General features: G+C 37.4%; 1 long non-coding RNA gene across 1 annotated transcript; it reads left to right on the top strand.

Moving 5' to 3' along the window:
• Window positions 1-2,212: 2,212 nt before the first annotated feature.
• On the top strand, window positions 2,213-15,602 carry LOC140144792 (uncharacterized). Its single transcript, XR_011857939.1, has 3 exons — window positions 2,213-2,341; window positions 14,016-14,113; window positions 15,206-15,602. It is a non-coding gene; the product is annotated as an uncharacterized lncRNA (long non-coding RNA).
• The last annotated feature ends 2,172 nt before the right edge of the window (window positions 15,603-17,774 follow it).

The following is a 17,774-nucleotide window of genomic DNA, read 5'->3' as shown; positions in this document are numbered from 1 at the left end:
GAGCGGCGTATCGGAGTGGTGCAGTGCATTTCAGATTCAGACTAGCGGCGTGTCGGAATAGCGGAGTGTCGGACTAGCGGCGTGTAGGACTAACCGCCCTAGTACCACGGTATTGAACGATTTATCAAAATATATCAAGTATATACCCGATCAAATCATTATTATGGATGCAGTGGCGTAGCGTCATAGGGGCACGGGGGCACGTACCCCCAGCCCCCACCCAATCGATTGCAAAATTTAAAAAATCCCATAGGAAAATTTCCAAAAAACGGCTTGTGTCCCGCGATCAGATCCGGTGCCCCTACGCTACGGCACTGAATGGATGGTTTATTAATTCTGGCACAAAAACATACTATGAGTTGCTTTATAAAATGACAAGATTTCCACAATTCCACACCTTTGGTACAATATTTCACTGCGCATGAATACAAGTTTTAGTATCGTTAAGTTTCCCTTTAATATGAAGAATAGTACATTATAATGGGGGGGGTCAAAATATTTTGTACCCAATATGAGGGGGGGGTCAAAAAAGTTTTTGGTCATTAAGAGCAGTGGCGGCGCTACGGGGGGGGGGGAGGGGTGGCAAGGGGGCATTTGCCCCCAAATATTTTTGTTGCCCCCTACTTTTGAGGCAAAACCCCCCAAATCACGTAAATTTCCACTTTTTGCGGCAATTTTTTTTGCCCCCCTGAAAAGTTTTGTCTTCGCGAAGGGGGGGGGGGTAAAATAATTTTCACACGAGCCCCCCCCCCCCAAAAAGTATTTCTGAACACTCCCTAAACGGACAATTTGCCACCATTTTGGCAAAATTGGAGCAAGTTGAAAATTAATTTGTAGGGGAGACCGGGGATGGACGTTACAAAATTGACATTTTGCTCCATCTAATTCCAATGAAAGAACTCGAACACTCCATCTTGGGTCTGTGGTTAGCACATTATGTTAACTAAAACTTGGGGCATACAAAACATGAAAACATCAAACAACTAATTAACTACTACTAATAATAATTTATGGACCTTTTATATAGGCCTTTAGAAGCATTTAGATCATTTTTATTCTATAATAAATTCATTTATATTAAACTATGATGCTCTTATATTATGGTCAGCCGCAACTCGCACAGAATCATCATATTCCAACACGTTGGGCAGCAGCTTCCAAGTTACATTAAGAGGTGTTTTCCCCTCTCTGTCTTCCTTTTCCAGGTTCTTGGCATCATTAACAGTAGAACAATTACAGCTCTAGGTAAAGCAAAATACACAGTAGACATATGAAATATTTAAACCTGAAAATTGAAACAAAATTTAGTTCAACACATGCAAAAATGTAATTGGGGTAGGTTGTTACATGGGGTAGGTTGTTACAGTATAACAACTATCCCCATAGGGAGTTTTACACACATAAGCCATTATAACACAACCCTGAGGCAGAATTAGGCTACAGGTCATGACTCGGGGATATATATATTAGTGACCGTACACATACTATATTTACCATAACAAGCTAGCATAATGCACCTGTTGTTAGAGCTATATTACAATATTTATAAGTATAAGGACAAAAAAAGTTTTTTTGACTTAACATTTTAGTAGAACAATCATGGAGAAAGCTCGCGATTGGTAGTATACCCCAGTGATGTGTAGGCAACATATCTGGATGTCAGTTAGCCTGCCCTCTCTTATTCCAGCTTGGCACACTGAGAGGTGTAACAACTTCCAGTAACTTTCATTCCCCGGGGGGTACTCAAGTTTGGTTTTGGTAGGGACGTGCCGCTGAGAATTTGAGTGGACCCATAAATAGGGCCTATACCAATTTTTCAAGAAATTTGGACCCATTGATATACCAAAAGTCAAAATTTTCGGCCGAATTTAACCCAAATTGTCCTAGTTTTTACAAATTTTCCCAAAATTTTGGGAAAATTTTGAAAATTTTTGAAAAAAGGACCCATTCATATACCAAAATAGGCTTTGAAAAAGGGGTCATTGATATACCAAGAGGCTGAAAATGCTACCCATATTTGCGGCACGTCCCCGTATGGTCATTTGTACTGAGAACCCCCCCCCCCCGGTTTCATCCCCGGTGTCGTGTGCCAGACCCCTCTCATGAAGAAATCGTAGTAGTATATATGAATATTAATGAACTCTACGTCATCCGCGTCATACATTTTTTTAATAATCGACTCGTACAGATCATGAATGATGGTTAGATCTAGCTCGTCACCACAGTGAAATTAATTAACACACACACGGCGGTTGAATTTTAAACCACAGTATTATAGAAAAGTGTACTTTTGTTCCAGTTTCTAACCAGTAATTTCGGAATTCAAGCATTTTAAACAACAGTAAGTGTACATTTCGTCCAGTTTCTTAATGAGGTCAATGAATTATGGTACCGTAAGCTTACCAATATTAATACCAAAAGCTGTGATAGTTTCTGCACTGTACATACATGATACTGTACAACCCTGTACAGTGTGAGTATGTACGCGAGTATAACAACTTGAGCAAGTCACAATATTTTCTCAAGTTGATTTATCCTTTCTATAAATAGCGATGTATACAGAAAAAATATACACAACCACGTTCTCCGAGTACTGTACATACTACATAGTATAATTTAAAACTCTAGTCCGGGACTCTAGCGGGGTACACCCATCGTATGTGTACATGGACCTAATCCATGGGTTCCTACAAGGCCGATATGACTGGACTGATGACACACATTCAATGGGTGTATCGTATAATATGTGTGAGTTACGGCTTTTGACAATTGGCTCCCTAGTCCTACATATAGCCCGAGGTACTCACACGTCTGTCACTACGATTTCCACCAGGGGTAGCGGGGGTGAATGACCCCCTAAATTAAAAAAATATTAATTTTTCATCCTCTATTGGAAATATGTGCAAGCTCGGGGGTGAAAACTGACCCTCTAGCTACTTTTGGACCGTACTCCTACCCCTGACTACACTGCAAAATATTTTTCACCCCAAGATTTAATTTTCACCCCATGTATTTGGATTTTCTGCAAGCTCTGGAGTGAAAAACACAGGAAAACAACCCCGACTTTTGGGCCTTAATGCTGTACCCCTGATTTCCACTGTCCTTCTCCGCACGAAGGTCTGAGACTCCTGAGCATATCTGGTCCAGGGTACACATAAAATACCACGTTTTCTCATAAATACCACTTCCTACCATTCCTCACGTGAAGATGAGACTTAAACAAAACATATTTGGTGCATGTTCGTAAATTTTGAGCACATTTGAGGATGGAAAATGTTTTGAATTTTTTCTATAAATAGATGCCGTCAGTGTGGACGTCATCACCGCGACATGAGTTCACGGTGCCCGTTTTTTACGTGACGTAGGGGCATTCATGGCCCTAGTGAGGAAGGAACAGGGCCATGATGTTTCGGCTACCCTAGTCCATACATTCGACATATAGCGGGACTCTAGTCGTCTCTACAAATATGTCAATGACAGCAAGAACATGATGAAGTCTAACTTGGAATTTGCACATCATCTTGATCTTGATACTGCCCAACAGTCCTAGAGGAGTAAAACGGTTAGGTTGATATGCGCATGCATGCAAATTTTAGTCTATTTCTTGTAGATGTTGGGTTATGTTGGTTTTAAATTGTGTGGGATCTATTATGTTTAAGGGGGTACTACACCCCTAGCCAATTTTTTGCTTATTTTTGTGTTTTTCTCAAAAATCATAGTGCATTGGTGACAAGTAAGATATAGGGCCTAGATATGTATATTATAGAGACAAGGACTATAACTACCCTGTGTAAAGATAGTCACTTGTGCTGAGCATGAAATTGGTCACTTATCGCTCACTGTTCAAAATGTGACATCTACACCAATTACAGTCCCCGAAACTGTCTACTTTTTAGCCGACCTCAATTCAAACATTTAGTGATAGTTAAAAATGCGATCCCCAACCCGTTGGTTACCTTTGGACGAATTTGTAGAAATCTCCATGGAGTCTCCGTGTCTGAAATTCCCGGTACAAACATCGAAAATGTCGCAATTCTCAGTTCTCGGTGATGATACTATATCCGCATCGCTGTTTTCATACATGAATATGCATATCTCTGACCCCTGTAAGGTCAAAAACGTGGCGTTGATTTCAACCAATCCGATCCACCGCTTAATAAGCAGCTTGATACTGACGTCATATCTGAGGTGACCAGGAGGCAGGAGCTACCATTTTGGTAAACTGAACTCGACTCGTATGCGTTCTTTTGGTTCACATAAATCGAACAAAATTTTCAATAACGGGTAATAGTATGATTTCAATTTTTTATTAATGAAGTTACTTGTAGTTTTGAGGAATGACAAAGTTGTTTTTGGAAACTTAGATGTTTGTTTCAACTGATGATGTTGGATCGCAAGGTGAGTGAATTCGTGAAGAGATTTGCTTGTTTGAGTGATAGTAGGATACAGGATGTAGGCTAGTCCTCTGTGTTTGACCGGCTCCGATGTCTCAATTCACAACGTCTCAATTCGTACCTGCTTACCAGACAGCAATACTGCGTATTGCTGTATGGAACCAGATATAGACTATAACTACTGCACTGAAAATTCAGCAACTCAAGGCAAGTAGTTATTGATTTATTGATCAAATATTGGTTTTCCCTAATTTTTGACTGTAACTCCACAACTGCTGTCTGTGCTGAAATAAAATTTCCAGTGTAGCAGTTGTAGTCCTTGCCCCTATAATATAGTATACATATCTTACTTGTCACCAATGCTCTATAATTTTTGAGAAAAATGTAAAAATAGGCACAAAATTGGGCAGGGGTGTAGTACCCCGTTATCCAAATGATTTGATCGAGTAATTTATCAACTACATGTATCCACGACAACACAATACTATAGGGACTGTGCAATAATTATGTCTACACCCAGGGTGATGTCTACACCCTGGGCCCTTAATTACTTAGTAACTCGGGGTCTGAAACAGTAACTTGGACCCCGAGATAGTAACTCTTTGTGAACACAATTCAGAATATTGATTGGGAACAAGTAAACTGTATTGATGATGTTGATGACGCTCTATCTAAGTGGCAATCATTGTTTAATGAAGCATGCGATGAACATGAACCTTATAAAACTAAGCGTATAAAGGGCATCTCCCTGAATGGGTAGACAGTAATTTTCTTAAATTGTGTAAGGATAGGGATTATTTTTATGCCAAGGCTCATAAAACCAATGACCCTGATGATTGGGAAAAGGCTAATAGCGTGTTTCTATTGAGTTCCCTGCATTTTACCGGTAAAACTGTTCGCCGTCAAATAGCGGCGAAAGGCGGATAACGGTCAGTTTCCATTGCACGTTGTTTACCGGTAAACACTCGATGAACAGCGTGAATTGACACACCTTTAAAGTTTGCCGGCGAAAGGTCGTGCACTGGGGTCAATCCTCGGTCAATCGCAAAGCATTGTGGATTTTAATATTGTAGTATTTTCTTAATTGTTTGGCTAAAAATGAGGTAGCAAACATGAGAAAAGAAGACTGAAAAATAATGGGTTTTTTATTAGCGTTTTCATTCGTTCTCGTACATCAAAATACGCCATTGCTTGGGAAATCCCCCTCAGTGATATCGATGTGAGTACTCAGTATTGTTGCGCGCAAAAACAAATAGGTCTTAGAATTTAATCTTTCACAGTTTAATTTCAGTTAATTCTTTTTAGCAAATAGTAATTTAACATCAACAACATAATATTAAATTCATGAAATCTTTCTAATTTTCTGAAGCACACAACGCCCATGGATCCGAAGTTGATTTCTATTTTTTTTCGCATGCACAGCTGGATTCATCCGCTGATGTTGTTGTTGTTTTATTTCATGGCTTTACTAGGGTCATAAATCATAACTCATGTTAAATATTTAGCATAATATGTATAATGCAGGGATAATGCATTATGAATATTTCTTCCATTTACTTTATTTATAGCAAGTGAGTCAAATATTTGTATGTGATTAGGCCTAAGAATTTTTGCGAACGGAATGGTATAATCATGGTAAATACATAAACAAGCTAGCTCATTGATGATGCAGAGGTCAATTTCGCGACTCAACTTCCGTTTTCTTCCCTGTATGCGCATTCAATCGAACGGAGTGAGTTTCTATTGACGCTATCGGTAAGCGCCCCGCTATTTTCCTTCCTCAAGAAGGAAAACGTTATCGTAAAAACTCGCCCTGTTTACCGGTAAATAGCGGGAAGGTCAGTTTCTATTGAGCAGAAATAATCCCTTTACCGTCTTTTTACCGGTAAACGGTCCCACTAGAAACACGCCTTAAGTCAGTTAGAAATAGAGTTAATAATATGAAATTTTATTTGAAGAAGAAGCACTTTGAAAGGGCAATTAATGATAATGTACATGATAGCAAAAAGTTATGGAAAACACTTAAAGAAGTAATTCCAAGTACAAAAGGTAAGCCAAATGTGCCTAACATTATAAGCCAAAATGGGCAGCAGTAAAGATACTGCTGACTCATTTAATCAATTCTTCACCTCAGTTGGTGAAGAACTTAGTAAACAATTTGATAATATTGATATCATCTGCCCATGTAATGATGGGAAAAGTAGTATATTTCGATGTAACCATAGTGAGAGTTTTAAATTCTATTCTGTATCCTATGATTTTGTATATAACCAAATATGTAATATGGATAATAATAAGTCACCAGGTTTAGATAAATTCAATGTAAAACTGCTCAAATTGGCTGCACCTTATGTGTCAAAATCACGTGCTCATATTTGTAACATTTCTTTAAACAGTTCCAAATTTCCTGATGAGTGGAAGAAAGCCAAAGTCACTCCAATTTTTAAATCTGGTGATAAGAATAACGTAAGCAATTACAGGCCGATTTCTGTCTTGCCAATTATTTCAAAGATTATTGAAAGAACTGTTCATAACCAATTATATGATTATCTTTGTAGTAGAAATATTCTTTCTGATTCTCAATCTGGTTTTAGATCCAATCATTCTACAACAACAACTTTACTAGATGTTCAAGATTATATTCTTAATAATATGGACAATGGTTTTGCAACAGGAGTTATATTTTGGATTTAAAAAGGCTTTTGATACGGTAAATCATGAAATTCTAATTAATAAACTTGCTGACTATGGTATTAAGGGTAATGAACTTGGTTGGTTTAAATCATACCTAAGTAATAGGGCTCAAGCTGTGCATGTGAATTCTTTTCTGTCAGATTTCAAAACTTATAATACTGGAATTCCTCAAGGCTCAATCTTGGGTCCTCTGCTATTTATAATTTTTGTTAATTGTTTACCTGATGTTGTAACTTGTAAGACAGTAATGTATGCAGATGATACTTCTCTTATGTGTAAAGCAAAAAATGCTGATGACCTAAAAATGCAACTTGAATCTAACCTAAAAACTGTTGCTAACTGGTTTAAAGCTAATAAGCTCACATTAAATACTGATAAAACTAAGTTTATGGTTTTTGGAACTAATCATACGCTTAATCATTACAAGGACATAACTCTCACATTTGATGACAAAATTATTGAAAGAGTTGATGTTTTCAAATATCTTGGTATTAAGTTTGATAGTAATATGTCTTGGTCATCACACATTGATTATGTATCTGGAAATATCTCCAAGAGAATTGGTGTTGTAAAACGTGCTAAGTATTTCCTTCCTCATAAAACCTTAGTTATGCTCTCTAATGCTCTTGTAATTCCACATTTCGACTATGCCAGCAGTGTGTGGTCTAATAATTGTTCTGCAACCAATCAATATCAGCTTCAGTGGCGTACCCAGCTTTTTTTGTAAGGGGGGCAAAATAAAATTTTTGGGGCACAGACGAAAAAAATTACAGTTGCATCATACAATACATAGAGACAAAAGGCTTTATTGGGACGATGTGCGCAAAAAAAATGGTATTTTACACTATTTTCGCCCATTATCAGGATGGAAAGGGCTTAATCTTTGCAATAAGCGCGCGAAGCACGGAAAAATTGTGTATTTTCAGGCTGAATTTCGGTAGAAAAGGGCTCCTTGCCCCTTTTCTTTTCCTTTGCCCTCCTGATTTTCCCTTTTATTTTTTGTCAGAGGGGCACTTTTTTCTTTCAGTTTTTGTCAGGACTCTGCCCCCCCTGCCCCCCCCCCCCTCCCCCCTGGCTACGCTACTGATCAGCTTCAAGTACTTCATAACAGATTAGCTAGAACAATTCTCTTTGCTGATATTAGAACACCAGTAGATGACATGTTAAATTCTTTAAATTGGATTAAACTTTGTGATAGATGGTCTAATCACATGATTATTCTTACCTTCAAATGTATCAAAAATATGTGTCCTGAATATTTATGTAATCAATTTGACTTTGTCCATAATGTTCATGATCACAAAACAAGGAGTCATTCTTCTAACACATTGATCATGCCTAAATATAATTCTAATAGTGGTAAACGTACATTTATTGTAAGAGCTTCAAATTTATGGAATAACTTACCACCATCATATCGTATAAACCTTGAAACTCTGTCTTTGCATCAATTCAAGACGAGCATCATTATATGTGACGTGTCATGTCAAAAGGAGACACTTTTGGGCAGGATCGTAAATAGAGAAATAGCCAAAAATCTGCTGGTGGGTGATTTTTTCACAATTCGGGTTTGTTGCGAATTTGTGATGTTATTAATGTTAAAAATATTGTCTGATAGTTTCAGACCGGAATATAACTGGCATCTTGTATTTTTTGAGACATTTTTCAAGTTAATTCCTACTCTCAACATTGTAAATAATATTTTTAAAGGCCGATATCTCAATTTCCAATTTTATAATACCACAACTTCCGAACTCAATATCTTCGCTTAGGAATGTCCGATTTCATTGGGGAAAACGGCGTTGTGGAGCAAAATATCTCGACATTTAAGATATGTAAAAACCTCAAAATTCTTAACCTGCCCAAAAGTGTCTCCTTTTGACATGACACGTCACATATCTGCTAAATCATAATCATTTATTATCATATTGTATGTATTTTTGATTTATATCGTTCATGTACTTGAGATGCATTATTTTCTTTCTTTCACATTATTATTCATGTTCTTGTATATATTTTAAACATCATGTTATTTTGTAAATATTCTGTAAAAATGTTGTAAATATTGTTGTATGAGGGCCTGCTTGGAAAGCAGTGCTTGCCACTGAAGTAGTTTAAATCCCTCAATAAAGATTTCACAAATAAAAAAAACCTCGACTTTAAGTAACTCGGGCCCCGACTTAGTAACTCTGGGTCTGAGATAGTAACTTGGGGCCTCGACTTAGTAACTTGGGGTCTGAGATAGTAACTCGGGGCCTCGTCTTATTAACTTGGGGTCCAAGATTGTAACTCGGACCTCGACTTAGTAACTCGGGTCTGAGATAGTAACCAGGCATGAGAATTTTCAGTTTAAAAACTGAATTCAGTTTTTTTATTTTCAAAATTTCCGCAACTTTATTTAATTTCAGCCTGTTTTTGGTACTTTTTGCCCAATTTCACGCGCTTTTTCAGTTTTTTTTTAGGAAAGTGCAGTCTCATGCCTGAGTAACACAGACCCCGAGATAGTAACCCGGGGTCCGAGATAGTAACTTGGGCCTCGACTTAGTAACTCGGGTCTGAGATAGTAACTTGGGGGCTCAACTTAGTAACTTGGTATCTGAGATAGTAACATGGACCCCAAGATAGTAACTCGGGGTCCGAGTTACTATCTCGGACCCCGAGTTACTAAGTCGAGGCCCCGACTTACTATCTCTGACCCCGAGTTACTATCCCGGACCCTGAGTTATAAAGTCAGAGTACTGACCCAAGTTACTAAGTCGAAGCCCCGAGTTACTATCTCAGACCCCGAGTTACTAAGTCGAGGCCCCGACTTACTATCTCTGACCCGAGTTACTATCCCGGACCCTGAGTTATAAAGTCCGGGGCCCGAATTACTATCTCGGACCCGAGTTACTATCTCGGGTCCGTGTTACTATCTCGGATACCAAGTTGAGGCCCCAAGTTACTATCTCGGACCCCGAGTTACTAAGTCGAGGCCTCAATTACTATCTCGGACCCCGAAGTTACTAGGTCGGGCCCTGAATTACTATCTCAGACCCCGAGTTACTATCTCGCGGTCCGTGTTACTGTTTCAAACCCCAAGTTATTAAGTCGAGGCCCCAAGTTACTATCTCTGACCCCGAAGTTAATAAGTCGGGCCCCGAAGTTACTATCTCGGACCCCGAGTTACTAAGTCGAGGCACCGAGTTACTAAGTCGAGGCCCCGAGTTACTGTCTTAGACCCTGAGTTACTAAGTCGAGGCCCCAAGTTACTATCTCGGACCCCGAGTTACTATCTTGGACCCAGAGTTACTAAGTCTGAGATACTATCTCGGGCCTATCTTGGACCCAAGATACTAAGTCGGGGCCCGAGTTACTAACTCAGATATCGAGTTACTAAGTCGGGCCCGAGTTACTATCTTGGACCCTGAGTTACTATCTCGGGTCCCGAGTTGAGGCCCCGGGTTACTAAGTCGGGCCCCGAGTTACTATCTCGGACACACAAGTTTTAAGGTGTATTTTGGACGAAAAGAATTCCCCGTTTCATCTCTACATAATCATATGACCTATTTTTTCGCGATTGCAGGGCTTTTTTCATGAGCCACTCCCGCCTAGGCGGAAGTACCTATACACCCTACGCAAGTCAATTGAAGCCGTACAATTTATCGCTAATTTACGACCATAAAATTTAGACACTTCTCTTGTCTGTATTAGCATCAACTCTCTCATGTCACGTTTTCATGTCAGAAATTAACATAACTCCCAAACCGAAAACAGAAATTATCTCGCGTTCAACTTTTCAGTAGGCAACAAAAGACTAGAATAAACACTCTAGTGTATGCCACAACTTTATCATGCTCACAAGTGAAACAGGACATTGAAGATTCCCATTGTGCTACATGTGTATACCACACTCTCATGTGTACAACAATATTATCACTATAGATGATTTCCATTGTGCTATACAACATTCCCATGTATACTACAACTTTTATCACAGGTGGAACAGAGTACTATAGATGATTTCCATTGTGTTAGACAACACTCCCATGTATACTACAACTTTATCACAGGTGGAACAGAGCACTACAGATGATTTCCATTGTGCTATACAACACTCCCATGTATACTACAACTTTGTCACAGGTGGAACGGAGCATTATAGATGATTTCCATTGTGCTATACAACACTCCCATGTATACTACAACTTTATCACAGGTGGAACTGAACACTATAGATGATTTCCATTGTGTTAGACAACACTCCCATGTATACTACAACTTTATCACAGGTGGAACAGAGTACTATTGATGATTTCCACTGTGCTATATACAACACTCCCATGTATACTACAACTATATCACAGGTGGAACTGAACACTATAGATCATTTCCATTGTGCTATACAACACTCCCATGTATACTACAACTTTATCACAGGTGGAACAGAGTACTATAGATGATTTCCACTGTGCTATACAACATTCCCATACTACAACTTTATCACAGGTGGAACAGAGGACTATAGATGATTTCCAATGTGTTATACAACACACCCATGTATGGGTGGAACAGAGTACTGTATACTACAACTTTATCATGGGTGGAACAGAGCACAAAGATGATTTCCATTGAGCTATACAACACTCCCATGTATACTACAACTTTATCATGGGTGGAACAGAATACTATAGATGATTTCCATTGAGTTATACAACACTCCCATGTATACTACAACTTTATCATGGGTGGAACAGAGTACTGTAGATGATTTCCATTGAGCTATACAACACTCCCATGTATACTACAACTTTATCATGGGTGGTACAGAGTACAAAGATGATTTCCATTCAGCTATACAACACTCCCATGTATGCTACAACTTTATCATGGGTGGAACAGAGTACTGTAGATGATTTCCATTGTGCTATACAACACTCCCATGTATACTACAACTATATCACAGGTGGAACTGAACACTATAGATGATTTCCATTGAGCTATACAACACTCCCATGTATACTACAACTTTATCATGGGTGGAACAGAGTACTATAGATGATTTCCATTGAGTTATACAACACTCCCATGTATACTACAACTTTATCATGGGTGGAACAGAGTACTGTAGATGATTTCCATTGAGCTATACAACACTCCCATGTATGCTACAACTTTATCATGGGTGGAACAGAGTACTGTAGATGATTTCCATTGAGCTATACAACACTCCCATGTATGCTACAACTTTATCATGGGTGGAACAGAGGACTATAGATGATTTCCAATGTGTTATACAACACACCCATGTATACTACATCTTTATCATGGGTGGAACAGAGCACAAAGATGATTTCCATTGAGCTATACAACACTCCCATGTATACTACAACTTTATCATGGGTGGAACAGAGCACAAAGATGATTTCCATTGAGCTATACAACACTCCCATGTATACTACAACTTTATCATACAACCCTCCCATGTATACTACAACTTTATCATACAACCCTCCCATGTATACTACAACTTTATCATGGGTGGAACAGAGCACAAAGATGATTTCCATTGAGCTATACAACACTCCCATGTATACTACAACTTTATCATGGGTGGAACAGAGTACTATAGATGATTTCCATTGAGCTATACAACACTCCCATGTATGCTACAACTTTATCATGGGTGGAACAGAGTACAAAGATGATTTCCATTGAGCTATTCAACACTCCCATGTATACTACAACTTTATCATGGGTGGTACAGAGTACAAAGATGATTTCCATTCAGCTATACAACACTCCCATGTATACTACAACTTTATCATGGGTGGAACAGAGTACTATAGATGATTTCCATTGAGCTATACAACACTCCCATGTATGCTACAACTTTATCATGGGTGGAACAGAGTACTATAGATGATTTCCATTGAGCTATACAACACTCCCATGTATACTACAACTTTATCATGGGTGGAACATAGTACTATAGATGATTTCCATTGAGCTATACAACACTCCCATGTATGCTACAACTTTATCATGGGTGGAACAGAGTACAAAGATGATTTCCATTCAGCTATACAACACTCCCATGTATACTACAACTTTATCATGGGTGGAACAGAGTACTATAGATGATTTCCATTGAGCTATACAACACTCCCATGTATATGCTACAACTTTATCATGGGTGGAACAGAGCACAAAGATGATTTCCATTGAGCTATTCAACACTCCCATGTATACTACAACTTTATCATGGGTGGAACAGAGTACTATAGATGATTTCCATTGAGCTATACAACACTCCCATGTACACTACAACTTTATCATACAACACTCCCATGTATACTACAACTTTATCATGGGTGGAACAGAGCACAAAGATGATTTCCATTGAGCTATTCAACACTCCCATGTATACTACAACTTTATCATGGGTGGAACAGAGTACTATAGATGATTTCCATTGAGCTATACAACACTCCCATGTATACTACAACTTTATCATACAACACTCCCATGTATACTACAACTTTATCATGGGTGGAACAGAGTACAAAGATGATTTCCATTCAGCTATACAACACTCCCATGTATACTACAACTTTATCATGGGTGGAACAGGACACTATCTATTGTGCTATATAATGTAAATTATTTGTAGTATCCTGTCCCTCCTGTGACAAAGTTGTGGTATACAAGGGAATGTTGTATAGCACAATTAAAATTATGATTTAGGTGTCCCTTCCCACCCGTGACAAAGTTGTGGTATACAAGGGAATGTTGTATTGTTTCAATCAAATCATCTTTACTATCCTATCCCACCTGTGACAAAGTTGCGGTATTCATGGGTATCTTGTAAAGCACAATTTTAATCTTCTATATTTTACCCACATGTAACATGTAACATTTATGTTTTTTGTGTTTTATATTTTAAAGAATGGTGCAAACTTCATGAAGTAAATGAACATGTGAAGCCATTGGCTGCGAGTTTGGGTGTCAGGGCATCTGATGTTTTGCAATTGATCTTCCTAGAGGTGAGTTAAGGTTTACACTATATGTTTTGGGCAGAATTTTCGGCCGAATGTTAAATAAGTTTAGCTTAGATTTGCAAGTTTCATAAATGAAAATTTGCAATTATTTCTTGATATTTCTTGATTTGTTTTTTAATATATCTAAGCAATAGTTTTGCCATTTTAACCCTCCCAAAAAACATCATGCAAATGGGGTGGAAATGACACTACTTATATCAATCATTGGGATTTCCTTAATAAAACCAATACCATTCCTCATGTGTGTCAGCTTTACTTGTCTCAATATTCGAATGCAAATGCTGCTAGTTCATGCTACCTTCTAACTCGCCTTATGAAAGACGTATATAGAACATATTGACCATTTTAGGTGGCATTTTGTCTTTATTTGTATTTTCAGATCGCTAACTCAAATACTACACCTTACAGATACAATAGCTAGCTATGTCAAATCCATTATGTTCATTTAACTTAAATCAGCAAAGAAAAGTGTTTAAATGGGATTTTGTGAATTTGCATAAGTCAAAAAGCTGTTTTGAAAAATCACATCCTGTTCGATAATTTTAAAGCAATTCTGTGCACAACACCATAGTTAAGTTTGCCACCTTAAATATCTACCGTATATAATTTTTAAAAATTCTGTGACTTATTTATAATTCTATTACTCTTACGACCCATTATTCAAAATCGCGCATTGTGAGTTTTTTTAAACACGTCACATGAGAGCCCATTATTCTGCAATAATGGGTCAAGCGCCGTAACACACTCTACGCACAGCATTACGCTGTGCAATATTTCCGCGATACACGCTCCACCTTGAAGTAAACAACTGAAAATATTTGTGCCAAAAAATGATATTTTCTCTTTAATCGCACTATTTTCTGGTAATAGAATAGAAATGAAGGGTGCAGCATTATCCTTTACACGCAAATAATGTGTCCTTGGCAGTAAAAACGTTTAAATAATGGGTGAGGACACATTATTTGGGTGTAAAGGATAATGCATTACCCTTTATTTCTTAAATAAAAGAAAGGTCTGAAAATGTTGTGTTAATTATTATTAATATTCATGTTATTCTCATTAATAACTTTTCTGCAGGCACTAGCACTGTCTAAGGAGTAAGGATTCCTTCAATAGTTTGCAGATTGAAGCAGCCTTTTAACAGGCAACAACACAAAGAACAAGAGAGTAGAGAATCAAGAATGCAGCAAATAAGAACTGCCCTGAAGTCTTTGGATGTCATTATTGGAACTTAATAACAATCCATTGCCATAGTCCATTTGGGACAAGATCAAGGCACAAACCACCAGATAGTAGATGCCATGGTCCTTGAAACCAATTGATATTTTATGTAGTTGCTAATTTATAATAGATTACAGGGATACAATGTAGGCCTATATGATATGTGCAGCCACTGTCATCTGTGTATCAAATATAACACAGAGGTTGCATACTGGATTGCAGAGCTGGATTGATGGAATCATCACCAACTGTTAGCATAGCAGGAGATAAGCTATGTGTATGATAATTTGATGCGCCTAATAGAAAACTCTATCTCCTCATCATTTAGCTTCCAGAGATTTTATGGTCATCCAGTGTTTTATTCAGTGATGCTAGATGAGGCTGTTTTCATGGAGTTTGGATAAGATACATTAAAATATCTGTATAACTGAATGTCATCACCGTAACATATAGAGAGGTTTCTTGATTGACAAGTGTATAATATTATGGTGAATGACATACATGTAACAGGGCCAATCATGGATCCTTGTGACAGGCTTTGTCGTCTAGATTTGAAAGGGGAGTGGTTACTCACTCTCTAGTATGATGCTAGGCGAGTGGTCAAATCATTCTCTAGCATGATTGCTAGGAGAGCTGTTAACATTGTATTTGAACACAGATATTGGAACATCTGTGATTTGAAGTGATGATTTTTATGTGAGCTGGCTATCTGGTGAATATAACTGGTATTACCATATAGTCACATAACAGTAAAAAAATTAATTCTTAAGGTTGGTCTTAACCCTCAGGGAATTATGGGCCTCATAACTGCTAAATTTTTGGTCTTTTAAAATGACAAAGACTTGATGAATTCATATGCGAGGTCAAATTTGGGCAAAAATGCTCAGTTATGGAGAAAATTAAAAAACAATTTTACCCAAATTTTCATGGGCATTGTACCAAAAAAATTCTTTACAAAATTAATTTTTAAAAACCTATTTTGTATTCATTTTTTTAAATTTTGACCAACTTTGAGAAATTTTTACCAAAACTGGTTGAAAATGCTCAATTTTGCGAAAAAAAAAAAAAACATGAAAAAAAGCCTGATTTTTCGCTTCAATTTTCATTTTTTTTTTTTTTGGTGAAGTTGATCAAAATTTTAAAAAGTAAATGGTCCTAGATATCTATACGCTGGCGAAGTAACGTAATAATCGGATTAACTACCATAGCAATAGGTACAAACAATTTTTGATTATATCGCACTGCACTTACTACGTTCATGCGGTACCTCTGCATTGAACCATAGATGTCAAAGAAATGCTAATCACTTGCACCTGTAAGATTAGTCTCTTTGAAAAGAGCGGTATTGTATTCAATCTACTATATGATTGACGACAGGTGATGAGTGCAACCTGCTTGTAGTGTAGCGCGGTATATTCAAAATTGTTTGCACCTATTGCTATGGTAGTTAATCCGATTAATTACGTAATCTCGCCAGCGTATATCTAGTTTTTTTTAAAATAAAATTTTTTACTGAAGAATGTTTTTGTTGTTGCCAAAAATAATTTGGGTAAAAATTGGTTTGAATGAATGTAAAGGTTTCTTGATCAATTTTCATGAACACAGCAATGAAATTCAGACATGGAACTTTCATAACTTTCAGCTAACTCCAATTAGGCTGGAAAAGTCAAACACTGAAAGGGATGCAAATTATTATAATTATATTCTCACAGTACAGGGTGTCCCAGAAAACATCTCCAGAAATAGACAATATCATCAAAATATTTTAAAAGCAGTGGGTAGCTCATTGTGCACATTATATACACACATTTTATTTTAATTCGGTTGGCTGGATGCAAAGAAATGAGTGATTGATCACACAATGCACACATCAACAACTCATTCCAAGTTTGATTAACAGGCACTTTTGTCACACTTGCTCACCCCTTCGTAAAGTTTGTGTATCTCATTCAATGCAGTCCTCTGATCTATTTTATACGATGGTATTATGTTAATCATGCTTGCACTGAAGGTGAAAAACGTGAGTGAATATAACATTTGATCTGCCTTTACTTTGATACACAGTGCCTGAATTGTAAGAAACTTAACATGGATTGCAGAAATTGGATAGCTATACAATTAACAGATTTAATTCTTTACATAATATGTTAAACTTTCAAAAACCCAAGAAATACATGATTAAGCTTAGAGCTTCTAATTTTTATACTGTGCTATATTATGTTTAATGTTTTAATTTTTAAGTTAAAACTTTGCATTCATGGCAATATTTGAAGCAACATTTTGTCCAAGAAAACTTTGATTTTTGCAAGCTTTCCAGCTTTAATTCTTTGTGTTGTGCAATATGTTATATTGCAACTTTCCAAAGAACATGTGAGCCAAGAATGACAATGATCAAGTGCTTGTACATCTTTACGTGTAATTTTTG

This window comes from Amphiura filiformis, unplaced genomic scaffold (genome assembly GCF_039555335.1).
Source record: "Amphiura filiformis unplaced genomic scaffold, Afil_fr2py scaffold_82, whole genome shotgun sequence".
Classification (NCBI taxonomy): Eukaryota; Metazoa; Echinodermata; class Ophiuroidea; order Amphilepidida; family Amphiuridae; genus Amphiura; species Amphiura filiformis.
This window is presented reverse-complemented; position numbering and strand designations above follow the sequence as displayed.